The 21,946-nt window shown below is 46.2% G+C and overlaps 1 long non-coding RNA gene across 1 annotated transcript; it reads left to right on the top strand.

The window, feature by feature from the left end:
* Nucleotides 1-4,414: 4,414 nt before the first annotated feature.
* LOC139227074 (uncharacterized) lies at nucleotides 4,415-21,562 on the top strand. The gene is made up of 3 exons (XR_011587371.1): nucleotides 4,415-4,565; nucleotides 18,877-18,943; nucleotides 20,194-21,562. It is a non-coding gene; the product is annotated as an uncharacterized lncRNA (long non-coding RNA).
* Nucleotides 21,563-21,946: the final 384 nt, after the last annotated feature.

Below are 21,946 nucleotides of genomic sequence, written 5' to 3'. Positions count from 1 at the left end.
TGGATCATATACAGTAGACACCTCAAATCGCTGGAGAAATACCACCAATGATGTCTCCACAAGATCCTGCAAATCCACTGGGAGGACAGATGCACCCCAGCATTGAAGCACTGACCACACTCGACCAGCTCCATTGGGCAGGCCACATCGTCTGCATGCCCGACACAAGACTCCCAAAGAAAGCGCTCTACTCAGAACTCCTACATGGCAAGCGAGCCCCAGGTGGGCAGAGGGAATGTTACAAGGACATCCGCAAAGCCTTCCTGATAAAGTGCAACATTCACAATGACATCTGGGAGTCCCTGGCCACAGACCGCCCTAAGTGGAGGAAGAGCATCCGGGAGGGCGCTGAGCACCTCGAGTCTCGTCGCTGAGAGCATGCAGAAACCAAGCGCAGGCAGCGGAAGGAGCGTGCGGCAAACCAGTCCCACCCACCCTTTCCTTCAACCACTGTCTGTCCCACCTGTGACTATGGGTTAGACTTTCCATCAGTTTCGCCTCGCTACCACCCATTTATCGCCCATTTTCCCTAAAAATGGAAACTAACGTCCATTTATCACCCATTTATCGGCAGCATTAGTTTTGGCATCAAGTTAACGCCAAGAACTAGTTAAACCACCCGCCCATATTTTTATGACGTCAACAATAGTGCACCGTCCAGAATGCAGTTTTTAAAGGAAACTAACGCCCGGAAACCGCCCAGAATATCGCCGATCGTTACTTTCGGCATCACGCCCATATATCGCCCAAAAAATTGCTCGCCCAAAAAAACACTGAAAAAAAGCTGCACTCACCTGACCTTAACCCAGCAGCATGTAATCCATTTTGTAAATCGAAAGACTTTTCATATAAAAGGCTGCTTCAAGTTCTGGGGAGTTTTGATTTAATCTATGAGTTATTTTAAGGTGAATATAAAATCTGAAGAAGCGTCTTACCATATTGTGGTCGAATTGAATTTCTTATACGAGTTTTAGGAGGACAATTTAATATTTCTGAAGAATACGTATAATAGTAATTAGTGATGGGACCTGTAATTTCTCAGCCAGTGTTGATGACTACTCACTTGCTGGGATGGGATGGGAGAAGGTATATTGAAGAACATTATGTGCCCAATCAAGTAGGTGGCAGACTGAGGAGGAGGAGAGCTTACACCTGATGCACTTACTGAAAACTTATCTGAGAACACGTGCCTTAGGAGGCTGCACTTCCGAAAGTAGGTAATCAGTGAGATATGCCAGCTAATTAAGGGAGATCTGCAACCGACCAGCACCATCAGGACCGCACTGTCCGTTGAGGTTAAAGTTACTGCGGCACTTTCCTTCTATGCATCGGGCTCCTTTCAGGCCTCAGCTGGTGACATTTGCAGTATCTCTCAGCGTGCCACACATTGCTGCATTCAACAGGTGACTGAAGCCCTTTACGCTTGAAGGATGGACTTTATAAGCTTCCCTATGACCAGGTAGGCAGAGAATGAGAGGGCTCTCGGTTTCTCAAGAATAGCAAACTTCCCCAAGATGCAGGGAGCAATACACTGCACGCACATCGGCATGCGGGCACCTTTTCAGGATGCAGAGGTTTTTCGGAACCAAAAGGGATTCCACTCCCTGAATGTGCAGTTCGTTGTTGACCACAAGCAAATAATCATGGCAGTAAATGCAAAATTTCCAGGCAGCATCCATGATGCATACATCTTGCTTGAGAGCACTGTTTCTGACCTGTTTAAGAGTCAGCCACAAGGTCACGGTTGGATGCTGGCTCTTGACCCATCCTGTGTAAGCCCCAGACGGAAACTGAGAAGCGCTACAACGAAAGTCACATAGCCACACACAATATCATCGAAAAGACAATTGGAGTGCTTAAGCAATGCTTCAGATGCCTGGACCACTCAGGAGGCGACTTACAATACCACCCTGAGCAAGTCGCTCAGTTCATTGTGGTGTGCTGCATGTTGCATAACATTACCTAACATAACATTACGACACATTACATTACCTAACATAACATTACATAACATTGCATCAATCAAATACATCATATCATCAATCATCCATCATATATTATACAGAAATGAATGGCATTAATTTACTTTACATCACCCAATGGTTTATACGTTACTCACGTGGCATGAGGACAGGTTCCAATGCAGCATGGGTGGCTGACCGGTTGTGGACATCCACGAGTGCCAGCGCCCGCTCCTCGAGATCAGTGAGGGCACTAAGGTCCGCTGGGCCGCCACCCATGCGCCGCTGCTCGGCTCTATTCTTCGAAAGTTTCCTCTGCAAAAGGTGGCATGAGATCATTGCTAGGTACTGTTGCAGATACTGATATATACACAAAGCAGATTGCTGACAGATGTCAAGTTATTATTATTATTATTATTATTATTACGCAACACAACACACATGCTAGTCCACCGTAAACGTCAAACATATCGCATGCATGATTATATCTACCGTCTACAAATAACTTGTTTAAGATCGAGGTTTGGATTAAATGATTACCGGCCGAACTACAATGCATCAGATCTGCATTTAAATTCATCATTGTGCAGCGTGCACCACATATCTTGAGCTCTGCCCAGCCGAGTACTGCAGGGCCATAGACCTCACACCCACAGTGACAGATCACCCATAGACCTCACACCCACAGTGATAGATCACCCATAAACCTCACACCCACAGTGATAGATCACCCATAGACCTCACACCCACAGTGATAGATCACTATAGACCTCACACCCACAGTGATAGATCACCCATAGACCTCACACCCACAGTGATAGATCACCCATAGACCTCGCATCCACAGTGATAGCTCACCATAGACCTCACACCCACAGTGATAGATCACCCATAGACCTCACATCCACAGTGATAGATCACCATAAACCACACACCCACAGTGATAGATCACATATAGACCTCACACCCACAGTAATAGATCACCCATAGACCTCACACCCACAGTGATAGATCACCCATAGACCTCACACCCACAGTGATAGATCACCCATTGACCTCACACCCACAGTGATAGATCACCCATAGACCTCACACCCACAGTGATAGATCACCATAGACTTCACACCCACAGTGATAGATCACCCATAGAACTTTCACCCACAGTGATAGATCACCCATAGACCTCACACCCACAGTGATAGATTACCCATAGACCTCACACCCACAGTGATAGATCACCCATAGAACTTATACCCACAGTGACAGATCACCATAGACCTCACACCCACAGTGACAGATCACCCATAGACCACACACCCACAGTGATAGATCACCCATAGACCTCACACCCACAGTGATAGATCACCCATAGACCTCACACCCACAGTGATAGATCACCCATAGACCTCACACCCACAGTGATAGATCACCCATAGACCTCACACCCACGGTGACAGATCACCATAGACCTCACACCCACAGTGACAGATCACCCATAGACTTCACACCCACAGTGGTAGATCACCATAGATCTTGCACCCACAATGATAGATCACATATAGACCTCACACCCACAGTGATAGATCACCCATAGACCTCACACCCACAGTGATAGATCACCCATAGACCTCACAACCACGGTGATAGATCACCCATTGACCTCACACCCAGTGATAGATCACCCATAGACCTCACACCCACAGTGATAGATCACCATAGACTTCACACCCACAGTGATAGATCACCCATAGACCTTACACCCACAGTGATAGATCACCCATAGACCTCACACCCACAGTGATAGATCACCCATAGACCTTACACCCACAGTGATAGATCACCCATAGACCTCACACCCACAGTGGTAGATCACCCATAGACCTCACACCCACAGTGATAGATCACCCATAGACCTCACACCCACAGTGATAGATCACCCATAGACCTCACACCCACAGTGGTAGATCACCCATAGACCTCACACCCACAGTGATAGATCACCCATAGACCTCACACCCACAGTGATAGATCATCCATAGACCTCACACCCACAGTGATAGATCACCCATAGACCTCACATCCACAGTGATAGATCACCCATAGACCTCACACCCACAGTGATAGATCACCCATAGACCTCACACCCACAGTGATAGATCACCCATAGACCTCACACCCACAGTGATAGATCACCCATAGACCTCACACCCACAGTGATAGATCACCCATAGACCTCACACCCACGGTGACAGATCACCATAGACCTCACACCCACGGTGACAGATCACCATAGAGCTCACACCCACGGTGACAGATCACCGTAGACCATGTGATACGTCACCCAATGCAGTTGCATCAGATTTCAAGTTTTAAACATCCTTATAATGACAAATCCATTTGAGGAAGTAAGCTCAATCTTTAATTATCTGGGAATTTCCAGCTGTGTGTGAGCACGCTTTGGATAAAAGGCAACATGCAGCATCTCAGGCAGTCAGTTAGTCTCTTATCTTTCATGATTTCCTGCTAACAAGTCTCCTGGCAGTGTCGCTACTCTCCCAGCCTGCTCTGTGTGACCCAGCATCTGTAGTCATGAGTCCATTCGAGGTAAGCATGAACGGATTTTACTTGTTTATTGTTGAAAAGTTGCTTTATGTTTATCCTGAATGTTTGAGGGGCGCTGGTGAACTGAAGCTTTCCCAAATTTTGTACCTGGTGGTATGAGCAGGCAGCCAACTCTACAATGAAGGTCGCTCAACTCTTTGCCACCTACTGTAACAGTTGGAGACTTCCGTTCCTCAATAACTCATCATCATTATAGGTAGTCCCTCGGAATCGAGCAAAACTTGCTTCCACTCTAAACGTGAGTTCTCAGATGACTGAACAGTCCTATACGGGAATTACAGTCTCTGTCACAGGTGGGACAGACAGTGGTTGAAGGAAAGGGTGGGTGGGGAGTCTGGTTTGCCGCACGCTCCTTCCGCTGCCTGCGCTTGGTTTCTGCATGCTCTCGGCGACGAGACTCGAGGTGCTCAGCGCCCTCCCGGATGATCTTCCTCCACTTAGGGCGGTCTTTGGCCAGGGACTCCCAGGTGCCAGTGGGGATGTTGCACTTTATCAGGGAGGCTTTGAGGGTGTCATAGAAACATAGAAATATAGAAATTTACAGCGCAGAAGGAGGCCATTTCGGCCCATCGTGTCCGCGCCAGCCGTCAAAGAGCTGCACGGTGCTCGGTCAGCAGCCTTGAAGGTTACATATAAGCCTATGAACAATGAACAATGGCAGACAGGTAAAGAGCACCCAGCCCAACCAGTCCGCCCCACACAACAGCAACACCCCCTGCACCGAAACATTCTACACTCCACCCCACCGGGAGCCATGTGATCGTCAGGGAGAGGCAAAAAACAGATAAAAACCCAGGACAATTGGGGAAGAAAATCTGGGAAAATTCCTCTCCGACCCATCCAGACGATCGAAACTAGTCCAGGAGATCACCCTGGCCATATTTGATTCCCTGCAGTACTTACCATTGTATCTGCGCTGGCCAACAAGAAGTTATACAGTCTAATCCCAATTACCAGCTCTAGATCCGTAACCCTGCAGGTTGCAGCACTTCAATGCCCATCCAAGCACCTTTTAAAAGTGGTGAGGGTTTCTGCATCCACCATTCTTCCAGGCAGTGAGTTCCAGATCCCCACAACCCTCTGCATAAAGAAGCTTCCCCTCCAATACCCTCTGAACCTTCCACCAAGCACCTTAACACTATGCCCCCTCATAATAGACCCCTCCACCAATGGAAATAGACCCTTACTATCCACTTTATCCAGGCCCCTCAAAATTTCGTACACCTCAATGAGATCTCCTCTCAACCTCCTCTATTCCAATGAGAACAAACCCAGCCTATCCAAAGTGTCCTCATAGCTAAGATTCTCCATTCCAGGTAGCATCCTAGTAAATCTCCTCTGCACCCTCTCCAGTGCAATCACGTCCTTCCTATAATACGGCGAACTGCGTGCAGTATTCCAGCTGTGGCCCAACCAGAGTATTATACAATTTAAGCATAACCTTCTTGCTCTTGTACTCTATACCTCGGCCAATAAAGGCAAGCATTCCGTATGCCTTCTTAACCATCTTATCCACCTGGCCTGCTACTTTCAGGGATCCGTGGACAAGCACTCCAAGGTCCCTTTGCTCATCTACACTTCTAAGTGGTTTAACCTTTAATGTGTATATCCTTTCCTTATTAGCCCTCCCGAAGTGCATTACCTCACACTTCTCCGAATTAAATTCCATTTGCCACTGCTCTGCCCACCTGACCAGTAGATTGATATCCTCCTGCAGCCCATGACTTTCCACTTCATTATCAACCACACAGCCAATTTTAGTTTCATTTGCAAACTTCTTAATCATACTCCCTATATTCAAATCTAAATCGTTGACATATACCACAAAAAGCAAGGAGCTTCGTACTGAGCCCTATGGAACTCCACTGGAAACATCCTTCCAGTCACAAAAACCCTCACCAACCATTACGCTTTGCTTCCGACCTCTGAGCCAATTTTGGATCCAACTTGACACTTTGCCCTGCATCCCATGGGCTTTTACCTTCATGACCAGTCTACCATGTGGGACCTTATCAAAAGCTTTGTTAAAGTCCATATATACTACTTCGTACGCACTACCCTCATCAACCATCCTGGTTACCTCCTCAAAAAATTCAATCAGGTTAGTCAAACACGATCTTCCCTTAATCCGTGCTGACTGTCCCTAATTAATCCTTGCCTTTCTAAATGTAGATTTATCCTGTCTTTCAGGATTTTTTCCAATAATTTTCGCGCCAATGAGGTCTATCCCTTTCTCCCTTCTTAAACAAGGGTCCCACATTAGCAATCCTCCAATCCTCCGACACCATGCCCAGATCCAAAGGGGACTGGAAAATGATGGTCAAGGCCTCTGCTATTTCCTCTTTTACTTTGTTCAACAGCCTGGGATACATTTCATCAGGTCTGGGGACTTATCTACTTTCAAAGCTACTAAACCCCTTAATACCTCCTCTCTCACTATGTTTATTTCATCCAGAATTTCACACTCCTCCTGGATAGCAGTGTCTGCATTGCCCCTTTCCTTTGTGAAAACTGACGCAAAGTATTCATTAAGAACCATATTCACATCTTCCGCCTCCACACACAGATTAGCCTCATGAGGCTAGGACCTCCACTTTTTTAGTATGCTTCATGCCCACTTAACACCCATTTTACCACTGAAATGACATATAACACCCAAATATCATCCATTTTGGCACAAAATGGAAACTGGCGGGCTTTTTTAGGAAACTTATCACCGAGCGTTACTTTTCCCATGGGCTTAACGGCGGGATAAAATATTACCGCCCGCTCACTTTTTTTGGGTAGAATCAGCAGAATGGGCGAAATCAACACCCATAATATCGCCCAGCATTACTTTCCACACAGAATTAACGCCGGGATTCAATATTAACGCCCGCCCACTGTTTTTTGTCATAAAGAGCATAATTACCCAAACTAGCGGCCATGAGATCGCCCACCATCACTTTCCCCACCTTGCATACATATCGCCCACACTATCACTCACCCAAAAAACCGGCCACAAAAAATGGAACTAACCGGAATGAATGCCAGCAGTGTGGCTGGCATTTGTTAAATCCCACTCTTACGTGCAGAGCTGATATCTGAACAATTTGCCTGAAAGAGTGCTGATGTGCGTGACAACGCTGACGCACTGCTGTGTGTGTGCAGCGCAGGCATCAATGGTGCCAATCACCTTGGTGCCAGTTAAAGTTACGTTGATTGATGTTAAGTTGTATTTAACCCTTTCATGGTATGGAATCACCAGTGTGTAACGGTGCAGCTATCTGAGACAATGCGCAACAAGGTTATATTCAATAACAAAAATTTAATACCAACATTGGTCTGAAATCATAAGGCTCACAGCCAATATCACCCAACCCCTGCCCACACCCCACTTTTTCCACCATTGACATAAATCACATGTTCAACTTGTCCAGCAACACAGAATACAAAGGCAAAGCAGGAGCGTGGTCCCCAGCCCCCATACATTACAACAAATTGCATACACCAGATGGAGATATAACACAACCATCACCTGCGGACATGCACCTCACTTTCCTTCCCCTCTCCCCTACTTCTCCCCACCTCTACCCCTTCCCCTCCTCGCTTCAAGGCGCCTGGCTGAGGAGCTCCTCAGGCGGTGCCTCATTGGGGGGGGGGGGGATGAAGGCAAATGCGGTCATTGCATGGGTACGGGAGTGGGTCTACCAAGGGGGCAACATTCTCTGATGCAGGAGCAGGACCTTGGTCCTTGATCTCATCTGTCATTTGCAATGGTGGTGCGGAACCTAGAGCTAGAATGCCACACTCAGGGACCACTGGGAGGCCTGTGGCAGCAGTGTTCCTGGCTATCGCACCCAGGGAATGTACTCGGTCATGGTGGCCAGCTGTCGGGATATGCCCCCCAATGTTTCGATGAGCTGGTCACCAATGTCTACAGTCCTCCTGGACAACTGTAACATCTCTCCGCTGTCATGTCGCGCTCGTGGAACAGACCTGCTGCGTCCACGAGGTCTCCACGGGGTCGGCACTGTCCTGGGGACAAATGGGGTGCCCTGTGGCGAGATGCTTGGGGCCGGTTCCTCCAGAGTGGAGGCGGGAATGACCGGAGGATCACTAGATGGCCTTGGGGTGGAATGGCTTCTGGAGTGTGGTGATGCACGTCTTCGAAGTTCATGCTGTCATCCGTGGAGAACAGCGGATTGACGGGTGAGAATCAGAGCTCTTCAGCACTAGGTGTAGAATCGTCCATCGATTCCTGTCCCACCTTCTGGCCTCTGTGGTCTGGCCTGGGGCCGCGCTGCTGGCTGAGCTGAAAAATACAAATCGGGTTATTAGAGGAGAAGGGGGTGCTAGGGTGACAAGGTGAGTCCAGCGCTACACACAGCATATGCACGACAAAAGCACCACCGCTCTCAAAATCATCGCAGACATCACGTTTCATGACCACCAACACATTGTGCATTGCAATGATTTTCATTGGGCCAGCATTATTTCTATGACAATTTTAGAAATCATCTATCATATATGATTATTCGGATATGAGTGGGTGTGGCATCTATTGACTTTACATCACGCAATGGTGTAAGCTTTACTCATGTGGCATCACTTCAGGGTCTGCAGGTGCGTCCGTGGCTGTCCGGGGGTGCTTCCCCACAGTGCGAGCGCACGCTCCTCTATCTCAGTGATGTCGCTGGGGACTGGTGGCCCCCCACCCGTTCGCTTCTGCACGGACCTCATCGTCGCTAGCTTCTTCTGTAAAAGGTGACAGGATGACATGGCATGAGATCATTGCATGATATCATTGCTAGGTACTGTCACAGAGACTGATACAACGCATAATCAACAGATGTAATCATGATTATTATGATAATTATCATTCTTTACCTAAAGATGTACACCATGACCGCAGGCTTTGAGTATAATATTCCTGGTAAAAGTGAAAGACCTCACATCTGATGATAGTCACTCATGACTGTTACAAATCAAATTTTATAAATACATAAGTACATGTAAATCAATGTAATACTTACTCTTATGGATCCCACAAGGTCGTTCCATCATTTGCGGCATTGGTTGCCCTCACGCACCTTGTTGGTCGCGACGAGACCACCTCTGTTATCTCGGTCTATATCTTCTGGTATGCCTTTAGGGTGGGCTTCCCACGCCCTCCCTGAGTCAAATCACCCCAACATAACTGGACCTCCTGCAGTAGGGAGATACTTGCCTCATCCGAGAAGCTCCTGGCTCTTTTGCGCCCTCCAATGTGCTCCTCTCCCACCTCACTGCTCTCTCCAGCGTCAGTCTCCACAGCGTGCTATAATGCCTCCTCCTCTCTCTCCATTATAGACCAAATTCGGTCAAATATGTGGCTGGTAACACCTACTTTTTGTTTCCCTACTTGCTGTGAAGCACTAAAGGCTCCCTCCTTCCTCCCAAAGCAGCCACACCGCTTCCAGCCACGCCTTCAGTCCCTCTGAGCTCCCTCTCTCTCCGTCTCTTCTTCTGCGCATGTCATGGTGACCCTTGACCTCCAGAATCGCGGGAATCGAGCGTTGCCATGCTTTTGCGAAGGACGGCCACACTTTACAGCAGAAGGTCAAAAAAATTTAACACCACCACCCATTTTATATCGCTCGCGGTAACGGCGATTTTCAAAAATGGAAACTAGGGGCTAGACTTTCCATTTCACATCGCCCATCTATGGCCCATCTATCGCCCAAAACAGACCTCTATCGCTCATTTTGAGTAAAAAGTGGAAACTAGGCCCAAACCATCGCCGGAAAAATAGGCCCCCAAGTTTCCATTTTGATCGCCGAGATGATCGCCCACACAAGGCCCATCCCAAGTTTCGGCACTTAGCATGCACTTCGCTGGGCCGATAAAGCCCAAAAAAGTGCTGAAGAATAGTTGCTTTTTCAGGGCCTAAGAGAAGGAAATGGGCACTATGGACGCCATTTTGAACTTCGGAGGAAGGGTGGAGAATTAGTTGTGAGTTTTTAGAGAGTAAAATTGAAGAAAATTGTACTCAGAAATTTGGTAGAGGGAATATAAATAGGTATTATCAACTTATTTATGATAAATAGATCTCATATAATGGAATTATTTAGTAAATAACTTTTACATAGTGAAGTTATTTAATGATATTGTTGGGGCCTATCAAACTGACTGTTATACAGCTTAGAGAGTACAGAGAGGGCAGACTACAGTGATTAGAGAGTATAGAGTACAGAGATTATTAAAATTAGTGAAAGTAATTATTGATAGTGATTATGAGGCCTATGCTTTCCCTACCTTTAATTGCAACTGCTCACACACTGGTTACTGAAAGGATCAATCGAAGAGGTGGCACAGTAATGCGTAGACGGAGAGGAAGTCAGAGCAGGAGACCGTACAGCCAACGAAGGTACCTGGAAAAGCAATTCTACCTGAACTTGTCTGAAAATAGAAACATAGAAACATAGAAAATAGGTGCAGGAGTAGACCATTCGGCCCTTCTAGCCTGCACCGCCATTCAATGAGTTCATGGCTGAACATTTAACTTCAGTACCCCATTCCTGCTTTCTCGCCATACCCCTTGATCCCCCTAGTAGTAATGACCTCATCTAACTCCTTTTTGAATATATTTAGTGAATTGGCCTCAACAACTTTCTGTGGTAGAGAATTCCACAGGTTCACCACTCTCTGGGTGAAGAAGTTCCTCCGTATCTCGGTCCTAAATGGCTTACCCCTTATCCTTAGACTGTGACCCCTGGTTCTGGACTTCCCCAACATTGGGAACATTCTTCCTGCATCTAACCTGTCTAACCCCGTCAGAATTTAATATGTTTCTATGAGGTCCCCTCTCATTCTTCTGAACTCCAGTGAATACAAGCCCAGTTGATCCAGTCTTTCTTGATATGTCAGTCCCGCCATCCCGGGAATCAGTCTGGTGAACCTTCGCTGCACTCCCTCAATAGCAAGAATGTCCTTCCTCAGGTTAGGAGACCAAAACTGTACACAATACTCCAGGTGTGGCCTCACCAATGCCCTGTACAACTGTAGCAACACCTCCCTGCCCCTGTACTCAAATCCCCTTGCTATGAAGGCCAACATGCCATTTGCTTTCTTAACCGCCTGCTGCACCTGCATGCCAACCTTCAATGACTGATGTACCATGACACCCAGGTCTCTTTGCACCTCCCCTTTTCCTAATCTGTCACCATTCAGATAATAGTCTGTCTCTCTGTTTTTACCACCAAAGTGGATAACCTCACATTTATCCACATTATACTTCATCTGCCATGCATTTGCCCACTCACCTAACCTATCCAAGTCACTCTGCAGCCTCACAGCATCCTCCTCGCAGCTCACACTGCCACCCAACTTAGTGTCATCCGCAAATTTGGAGATACTACATTTAATCCCCTCATCTAAATCATTAATGTACAGTGTAAACAGCTGGGGCCCCAGCACAGAACCTTGCGGTACCCCACTAGTCACTGCCTGCCATTCTGAAAAGTACCCATTTACTCCTATTCTTTGCTTCCTGTCTGACAACCAGTTCTCAATCCATGTCAGTACACTACCCCCAATCCCATGTGCTCTAACTTTGCACATCAATCTCTTGTGTGGGACCTTGTCGAACGCCTTCTGAAAGTCCAAATATACCACATCAACTGGTTCTCCCTTATCCACTCTACTGGAAACATCCTCAAAAAATTCTAGAAGATTTGTCAAGCATGATTTTCCTTTCACAAATCCATGCTGACTTGGACCTATCATGTCACCTCTTTCCAAATGCACTGCTATGACATCCTTAATAATTGATTCCATCATTTTACCCACTACCGATGTCAGGCTGACCGGTCTATAATTCCCTGTTTTCTCTCTCCCTCCTTTTTTAAAAAGTGGGGTTACATTGGCTACCCTCCACTCCATAGGAACTGATCCAGAGTCAATGGAATGTTGGAAAATGACTGTCAACGCATCCACTATTTCCAAGGCCACCTCCTTAAGTACTCTGGGATGCAGTCCATCAGGCCCTGGGGATTTATCGGCCTTCAATCCCATCAATTTCCCCAACACAATTTCCCGGCTAATAAGGATTTCCCTCAGTTCCTCCTCCTTACTAGACCCCCCGACCCCTTTTATAACCGGAAGGTTGTTCGTGTCCTCCTTCGTGAATACCGAACCAAAGTACTTGTTCAATTGGTCCGCCATTTCTTTGTTCCCCGTTATGACTTCCCCTGATTCTGACTGCAGAGGACCTACATTTGTCTTTACTAACCTTTTTCTCTTTACATATCTATAGAAACTTTTGCAATCCGTCTTAATGTTCCCTGCAAGCTTCTTCTCATACTCCATTTTCCCTGCCCTAATCAAACCCTTTGTCCTCCTCTGCTGAGTTCTAAATTTCTCCCAGTCCCCAGGTTCGCTGCTATTTCTGGCCAATTTGTATGCCACTTCCTTGGCTTTAATACTATCCCTGATTTCCCTTGATAGCCACGGTTGAGCCACCTTCCCTTTTTTATTTTTATGCCAGACAGGAATGTACAATTGTTGTAGTTCATCCATGCGGTCTCTAAATGTCTGCCATTGCCCATCCACAGTCAACCCCTTAAGTATCATTCGCCAATCCATCCCAGCCAATTCATGCCTCATACCTTCAAAGTTAGCCTTCTTTAAGTTCTGGACCATGGTCTCTGAATTAACTGTTTCATTCTCCATCCCAATGCAGAATTCCACCATATTATGGTCACTCTTCCCCAAGGGGCCTCGCACAACGAGATTGCTAATTAATCCTCTCTCATTACATAACACCCAGTCTAAGATGGCCTCCCCCCTAGTTGGTTCCTCGACATATTGGTCTAAAAAACCATCCCTTATGCACTCCAGAAAATCCTCCTCCACCGTATTGCTTCCAGTTTGTCATAGGAGGCTGCGATTCCGGAAGGAGGTCATCGATGAGATATGTCAACTCGTCAAGGATGATCTGCAGCCTTCCAGCACCATCAGAACCGCACTGTCCGTTGAGGTGAAGGTTACCATGGATACGATGTGGTTGGCATCACGGACACATGGCTCCAGGGTGACCAAGGCTGGGAACTCAACATTCAAGGATATTCAACATTTAGGAAGGATAGACAGAAAGGAAAATGAGGTGGGGTAGCGTTGCTGGTTAAAGAGGAAATTAATGCAATTGTAAGGAAAGACATTAGCTTGGATGATGTGGAATCGGTATGGGTGGAGCTACGGAATAGCAAAGGGCAGAAAACGCTAGTGGGAGTTGTTTACAGACCTCCAAACAGTAGTTGTGATGTTGGGGAGAGCATCAAACAGGAAATTAGGGGTGCAAGCAATAAAGGTGCAGCAGTTATCATGGGTGACTTTAATATGCATATAGATTGGGCTAACCAAACTGGAAACAATACGGTGGAGGAGGATTTCCTGGAGTGCATAAGGGATGGTTTTCTAGACCAATATGTCGAGGAACCAACTAGCGGGGAGGCCATCTTAGACTGGGTGTTGTGTAATGAGAGAGGATTAATTAGCAATCTCATTGTGCGAGGCCCCTTGGGGAAGAGTGACCATAATGTGGTGGAATTCTACATTAGGATGGAGAATGAAACAGTTAATTCAGAGACCATGGTCCAGAACTCAAAGAAGGGTAACTTTGAAGGTATGAGGCATGAATTGGCTAGGATAGATTGGCGAATGATACTTAAGGGCTTGACAGTGGATGGACAATGGCAGACATTTAGAGACCGCATGGATGAACTACAAGAATTGTACATCTGGCGTAAAAATAAAAAGGGAAGGTGGCTCAACCGTGGCTATCAAGGGAAATCAGGGATAGTATTAAAGCCAAGGAAGTGGCATACAAATTGACCAGAAATAGCAGCGAACCCAGGGACTGGGAGAAATTTAGAACTCAGCAGAGGAAGACAAAGGGTTTGATTAGGGCAGGGAAAATAGAGTACGAGAGGAAGCTTGCAGGGAACATTAAAATGGACTGCAAAAACTTCTATAGATATGTAAACAGAAAAAGGTTAGTAAAGACAAACGTAGGTCCCCTGCAGTCAGAATCAGGGGAAGTCATAACTGGGAACAAAGAAATGGCAGACCAATTGAACAAGTACTTTGGTTCGGTATTCACTAAGGAGGACACAAACAACCTTCCGGATATAAAAGGGGTCAGAGGGTCTAGTAAGAAGGAGGAACTGAGGGAAATCCTTATTAGTCTGGAAATTGTGTTGGGGAAATTAATGGGATTGAAGGCCGAGAAATCCCCAGGGCCTGATGGACTGCATCCCAGAGTACTTCAGGAGGTGGCCTTGGAAATAGCGGATGGATTGACAGTCATTTTCCAACATTCCATTGACTCTGGATCAGTTCCTGTGGAGTGGAGGGTAGCCAATGCAACCCCACTTTTTAAAAAAGGAGGGAGAGAGAAAACAGGGAATTATAGTCCGGTCAGCCTGACATCGGTAGTGGGTAAAATGATGGAATCAATTATTAAGGATGTCATAGCAGTGCATTTGGAAAGAGGTGACATGATAGGTCCAAGTCAGCATGGATTTGTGAAAGGGGAATCATGCTTGTCAAATCTTCTGGAATTTTTTGAGGATGTTTCCAGTAGATTGGACAAGGGGGAACCAGTTGATGTGGTGTATTTGGACTTTCAGAAGGCTTTCGACAAGGTTCCACACAAGAGATTAATGTGCAAAGTTAAAGCACATGGGATTGGGGGTAGTGTGCTGACGTGGATTGAGAACTGGTTGGCAGACAGGAAGCAAAGAGTAGGAGTAAATGGGTACTTTTCAGAATGGCAGGCACTGACTAGTGGGGTACCGCAAGGTTCTGTGCTGGGGCCCCAGCTGTTTACATTGTACATTAATGATTTAGACGAGGGGATTAAATGTAGTATCTCCAAATTTGCGGATGACACTAAGTTGGGTGGCAGTGTGAGCTGCGAGGAGGATGCTATGAGGCTGCAGAGTGACTTGGATAGGTTAGGTAAGTGGGCAAATGCATGGCAGATGAAGTATAATGTGGATAAATGTGAGGTTATCCACTTTGGTTGTAAAAACAGAGAGACAGACTATTATCTGAATGGTGACAGATTAGGAAAAGGGGAGGTGCAATGAGACCTGGGTGTCATAGTACATCAGTCATTAAAGGTTGGCATGCAGGTACAGCAGGCGGTTAAGAAAGCAAATGGTATGTTGGCCTTCATAGCAAGGGGATTTGAGTACAGGGGCAGGAAGGTGTTACTACAGTTGTACAGGGCCTTGGTGAGGCCACACCTGGAGTATTGTGTACAGTTTTGGTCTCCTAACTTGAGGAAGGACATTCTTACTATTGAGGGAGTGCAGTGAAGGTTCACCAGACTGATTCCCGGGATGGCGGGACTGACATATCAAGAAAGACTGGATCAACTGGGCTTGTATTCACTGGAGTTCAGAAGAATGAGAGGGGATCTCATAGAAACGTTTAAAATTTTGATGGGTTTAGACAGGTTCGATGCAGGAAGAATGTTCCCAATGTTGGGGAAGTCCAGAACCAGGGGTCACAGTCTAAGGATAAGGGGTAAGCCATTTAGGACCGAGATACCACAAAAAGCCTAAGGGACCCAGTACTGAGCCCTGCAGAACCCCATTGGAAACATCCTTCCAGTCACAAAAACATCCATCAACCCTTTACCCATTACCCTTTGCTTCCTACCTCTAAGCCAATTTTGGATCCAACTTGCCACTTTGCCCTGGATCCCATGGGTTTTTATCTTTATGACCAGTCTGCCATGTGGGACCTTATCAAAATTAATTCCCCAGTCTCAGCCTCTAATGGACCAATGTTTATTTTAGCAACTCTCTTTCTTTTTATATGCCTGTAAGATGCTCTTCCTGTCTATTTTTATATTTCTTTCTAGTTTACTCTTATAAACTATCTTCTCTCTCTTTATTATTTATTTAGTTGTCCTTTGCTGGTTTCTAAAAATTTCCCAATCCTCTGGCCTTCCACTGTTCTTTGCAACATTGTATGCCTTTGTTTTCAATTTGATACCATCCTTTACTTCCTTAGTTAGCCACGGATGATTCATCCTTCTCTTAGAGTTTTTCTTTCTGACTGGAATATATCTTTGCTGAGAGTTATGAAATATCTCCTTAAATGTCTGCCACTGCTCATCTATCATCTTACCCTTTAATATATTTTACAAGTCCACTTTACAACTATTTTACAACTCTGCCTTCATACCTTTGTAATTACCTTTATTTAAGTTCAGGACACTAGTTTGAGACCTGGCTTTCTCACCCTCAAACTGAATTTGAAATTCTACCATGCTATGATCACTCTTCACAAAAGGATCCTTCACTGCGAAATCATTAATTAATCCAGACTCGTTACACATTACCAGATCTAAAATAGTCTGCTCCCTGGTTAGTTCCACAACGTATTGTTCCAAGAAACCATCCCAAATACACTCTATGAACTCTTCCTCAAGGCTACCTTTGCCAATTTGATTTGTCCAATCAATATGAAGGTTAAAATTGCCCATGATTATTGCTGTACCTTTCTTACAAGCCTCCATTATTTCTTGATTTATTCTCTGTCCAACAGTGTGGCTACTGTTAGGGGGCCTGTAGACCACTCCCACCAGTGACTTCATTCCTTGCTATTTCTTATCTCCACCCAAACTGATTTTATATCTTGATCTTCTGAGCCAATATCATTTCTCACTACTGCACTGATCTCACCCTTTGTTAACAGAGCTACCCCACCTCCTTTTCCTTTCTGCCTATCCTCACGAAATGGCAGATACCCCTGAATATTCAGTTCCCAGCCTTGGTCACCCTGCAACCATGTCTCTGTAATGGCAATCAGATCATACCCATTTACTTCTATTTGTGCCATCAATTCATCTATCTTGTTACGAATGCTGCATGCATTCAGATAAAGAGCTTTTAATTTTGTCTTTTACCATTTTTCCCTGCTCTGACCCCATTTTCTGATGCATTCTTAAGTGTATACACTCTGTCCCTTCCTGTCACACTCTGGTTATCATTACCCCTATTGCTACCCTGCTCTATTGCTTTCTCCTTTCTCTTTGACTTTTTTAATTTCTGCTCACCTGAACCCTCCCCCTAGCCCTTACTTGTCAACATGATCACAACATCTGCAATTTTAACCTGCTCTCCTGGGCAGGCCCCAAGGACAGGCGCCCAAAGCCAACAGGCTTCTTTGCATGTGTATGCTGCGGCCCAGTGCATCATTGAGACCTGACTGTAATTTTAACTCGGGCCTGAGCGGGGAATCCGCCTGGAGTTAAAATCAAGGCTTTGTCCAGTGGTCGAAGGCAGGTAAACATCACAGTGAATCACCAAGCCAACTAATCACTAGCTTCCCAGTGATCTGCGGGCACATCAAGCACCCTGAACAGTGAGGATGGGTGTCAGGCTTGGAGAAGATTAGATGAGACACTAAAATGAAATAGAGCAGCTTATTTGACTTGGAGTGTGAGCGCAAAGCTGGAGGTTTGGCATGGAACATGTCCACACTGACAGCAGCTGATGCTCAATCATCTCATTTCTTCAGCCGAATAAATATCTGTGTGGCAATAGGATTCTGCATCACAGGGACAACTGAATAGTCTGGAGTTCTGTGTCATTACTTTTCAAGATCAGAAAGTATTCACAAAACCTTAGTAACAGGAGATTAAATGGGTGGGTAGAGCCCATGATAGGGGAGTTTTTTTCCCATTGGTTCCTGGGATGTGGGCATCGCTGGCAAGGCCGGCATTTATTGCCCATCCTTAATTGCCCTTGAGAAGGTGGTGGTGAGACGCCGCCTTGAACCGCTGCAGTCCATGTGGTGAAGGTGCTCCCACAGTGCTGTTAGGGAGGGAGTTCCAGGATTGTGACCCGGCGACGATGAAGGAATGGCGATATATTTCCAAGTCAGGATGGTGTGTGACTCGGAGGGGAACGTGGAGGTGGTGGTGTTCCCATGCGCCTGCTGCCCTTGTCCTTCTAGGTGGTAGAGGTCACGGGTTTGGGAGGTGCTGCCGAAGAAGCCTTGGCGAGTTGCTGCAGTGAATCTTGTAGATGGTACACACTGCAGCCACGGTGCGCCGGTGGTGGAGGGAGTGAATGTTGAAGGTGGTGGATAGGGTGTCAATGGTGGGGGATTTGGAGAAGGTTTTGCTGTTACATGGGTGGTGGAAGGAGATCAAATGGGTGGAGAGAATCCATGAAGGGGCTGTGGGAGGGGTGGGATTTATAGACCAATTAGTCACTTCTTAAATTAATGACATTGCATCTTGTTCTTTCAGATAACTCCACCATGTGATGTCACCAACAAATCTTACAAGCGAAGGAGCTGTGCTATCCTAACCTATGGTATGGATCTATTTCCCTTACTCCGCACCTTCCCTTTTATCGTGAACTTTGGGCTTGTCAAACTGAGGGATGTCAGTGCTACTAAATGCTCAGACTCTTCCCTCGGGTTCACCAACATTGCAGGGCTTCCAGCCATCATGGCCCGGCACCACAGAACACTCGCCCTCATCCCATCCCCTCTTACAACCTCTCCCCACCTACAAAAGTCTCCTTGAGACTGATCCTTCAACCAACCATTTGGTCACCACCACCTACCCATTTCCCACTGCAGCTCACTTCCGTCGCCGCTTTTTTATGAAGAACTGAAGGACATTTTACTCTGTTCAAGGATCTATCTATTTCAGTCACACTGTGTCCCAACACTCCCAGGTCAGGTACAGCACGGGTTAGATATAGAATAAAGCTCCCTCTACACTGTTCCATCAAACACTCCCAGGGCAGGTACAGCACGGGTTAGATACAGAGTAAAGCTCCCTCTACACTGTCCCATCAAACACTCCCAGGGCAGGTACAGGGGGTTAGATACAGAGTAAAGCTCCCTCTACACTGTCCCATCAAACACTCCCAGGGCAGGTACAGCACGGGTTAGATACAAGAAATAAATAAAGTAAGAATTTGCATTTATGTAGCACCTAGGACGTCTCAAATTGCTTTACAGCCAAATAAGTACTCTTTGAAGTGTAGTCACTGTTGTAATGTCGGGAATCCGGAAGCCAATTTACACACAGCAAGCTCCCTCACTGACCTGTGATAATGACCAGATAAACAGTTGTAGTGATGCTGATTAAGGGATAAATATTGGCTGAGAGAAATCCCCTGCTCTTCTTCGAATAATGTCGTGGGATCTTTTCTGTCCACTTGCGAGGGTAAATCTCCCTCTGGACAGTCTCAATTATGTGCTTCAGTGCTAATATTAGATGACGGAAGCCTTTTGTTCCAATGTGTTGCTGTTCTGTTAGCCACACCATTTACATGGTGGGAGAGTTGCAATTTTGAATGGAATTAAATACATTTTTTTTGAATTTTGTCAGAAGTACTGAATGTTCCCAATGCCTGTTATTTGGGGCGAAGTATGGGATTGCACAGATTGCTGATTGAGCAGGATGTACATTGCTGTAGGTTTGGAGGGTTATCGGATCACATTGTGAAGCAGGACCTGGAGGGAGGGCACAGGTAGATGAGGTGAACTATCTTTTTCTTTCTATTTTTAAAGAGAACGATTTCTAAATAGTGCTCTCCTTCTTTTGCAGGACTTCTGGTACAGCGACATAAGCTGTGCACTCTCCACTCCCATGGGTAGGAGGCACCAAGCTTCATGGCATTCTTACATCGTTTGTCATGTTTAATTAGCGAACTATTTCTTCAGAATTCCGAAACATCTACCTGTGCACGTCTCCAGATCAAGAGATGCCCAGAAGATCAGAACATGAACACAGAACAAGCAGAGAAAGAATCAATCGAAGTATTTATCCCTTGAAGGCATCTCCTCCCACAGCCCACGTACACTCCACCTTATCATGGACCCCTTCCCTGAGGGAAACTTCTGTAAAAATACTCCTTTATCTCAAACAATAATCAAACAAAGCTGCAGACTATCTACTCATCCTTTCAGCCCTACTGTGTATCCCCGACAACTGCCCCTCGAGTGCTCGCTGCCCGAGAACCTTTGTTAGGGCTGCAACGTGCCAAACAAAATCACCTCAACTAAGCTCTCGTCACCTATATATTGGAGTATAAAAGCAGGGAAGTCTTGCTATAGCTATGCAGGGTATTGGTGAGGCTACACCTGGAATACTGCGTGCAGTTTTGGTTTCCATATTTAAGAAAGGATATACTTGCTTTAGAGGCAGTTCAGAGAAGGTTCACTAGGTTGATTCCGGAGATGAGGGGGTTGATTTATGAGGAAAGGTTGAGTAGGTTGGGCCTCTACTCATTGGAATTCAGAAGAATGAGAGGCGATCTTATCGAAACGTATAAGGTTATGAGGGGACTCGACAAGGTGGATGCAGAGAGGATGTTTCCACTGATGGGGGAGACTAGAACTAGAGGGCATAATCTTAGAATAAGGGGCCGCCTATTTAAAACTGAGATGAGGAGGAATTTCTTCTCTCAGAGGGTTGTAAATCTGTGGAATTCGCTGCCTCAGAGAGCTGTGGAAGCCGGGACATTGAATAAATTTAAGACAGAAATAGGCAGTTTCTTAACTGATAAGGTAATAAGGGGTTATGGGGAGCGGGCGGGGAAGTGGAGCTGAGTCCATGATCGGATCAGCCATGATCTTATTAAATGGCGGAGCAGGTCGAGGGGCCGTAAGGCCTACTCCTGCTCCTATTTCTTATGTTCGTATGTTGCTTTGGAATGGACATTACCAAAACTCAGTCTTAAACTGGACAGGTGAATCTTTGGGAGTTCTTTTAATTCATGAGAAGCTTTCGCTATGAATGGTGTTACAATGGGCTGCTATAGCTCAGAGTCGAGCATGGTTAGGAAAGTATGTCCAACTTTCCCGTGAAAAGATCCTTCATCACAATTCCTGACTGGTGTGAAGATTTGGCACGTTTATTATGTTAATGTCATACTACGATATCGCAATAAATTAAAAAAAGACAAGTTATCGTTTATTTGTTGATTTGAGAAATGTTGAAGCCATCAAAAATGAGTCTGCAGCCGGGAATTTCTTCCAAGCTGCTCCCGGTCCACCTCCATAACCGTACCTATGCCGGAGTCGGAGCGGTGGAACAGGATCAGCTCTGAGGGAAATCTCGGCCTCAGGGAGTTTAATTACCCCCCCCCCCCCAGCCCCCAGCCCTCTCCCCTCCTCCTGAAGGCATTGCCTCTTGCTGAGGTTTGGATCCTACAGGCTGTGCCAGGTCTCCCAAGTACCTTGTTCTGGTGACGTTCTTCGCAGTGACCAGCGGCAGACTATTCCACCAGGAGGGTGTCACGGCCCAGCCGTTGAGCCTCAGGGGTCACTGGATCTCGATCCCAGCTGGCCCTGTTTCT

The sequence above is a fragment of the Pristiophorus japonicus genome, chromosome 16, assembly GCF_044704955.1.
Source record: "Pristiophorus japonicus isolate sPriJap1 chromosome 16, sPriJap1.hap1, whole genome shotgun sequence".
Taxonomy (NCBI): Eukaryota; Metazoa; Chordata; class Chondrichthyes; family Pristiophoridae; genus Pristiophorus; species Pristiophorus japonicus.
This window is presented reverse-complemented; position numbering and strand designations above follow the sequence as displayed.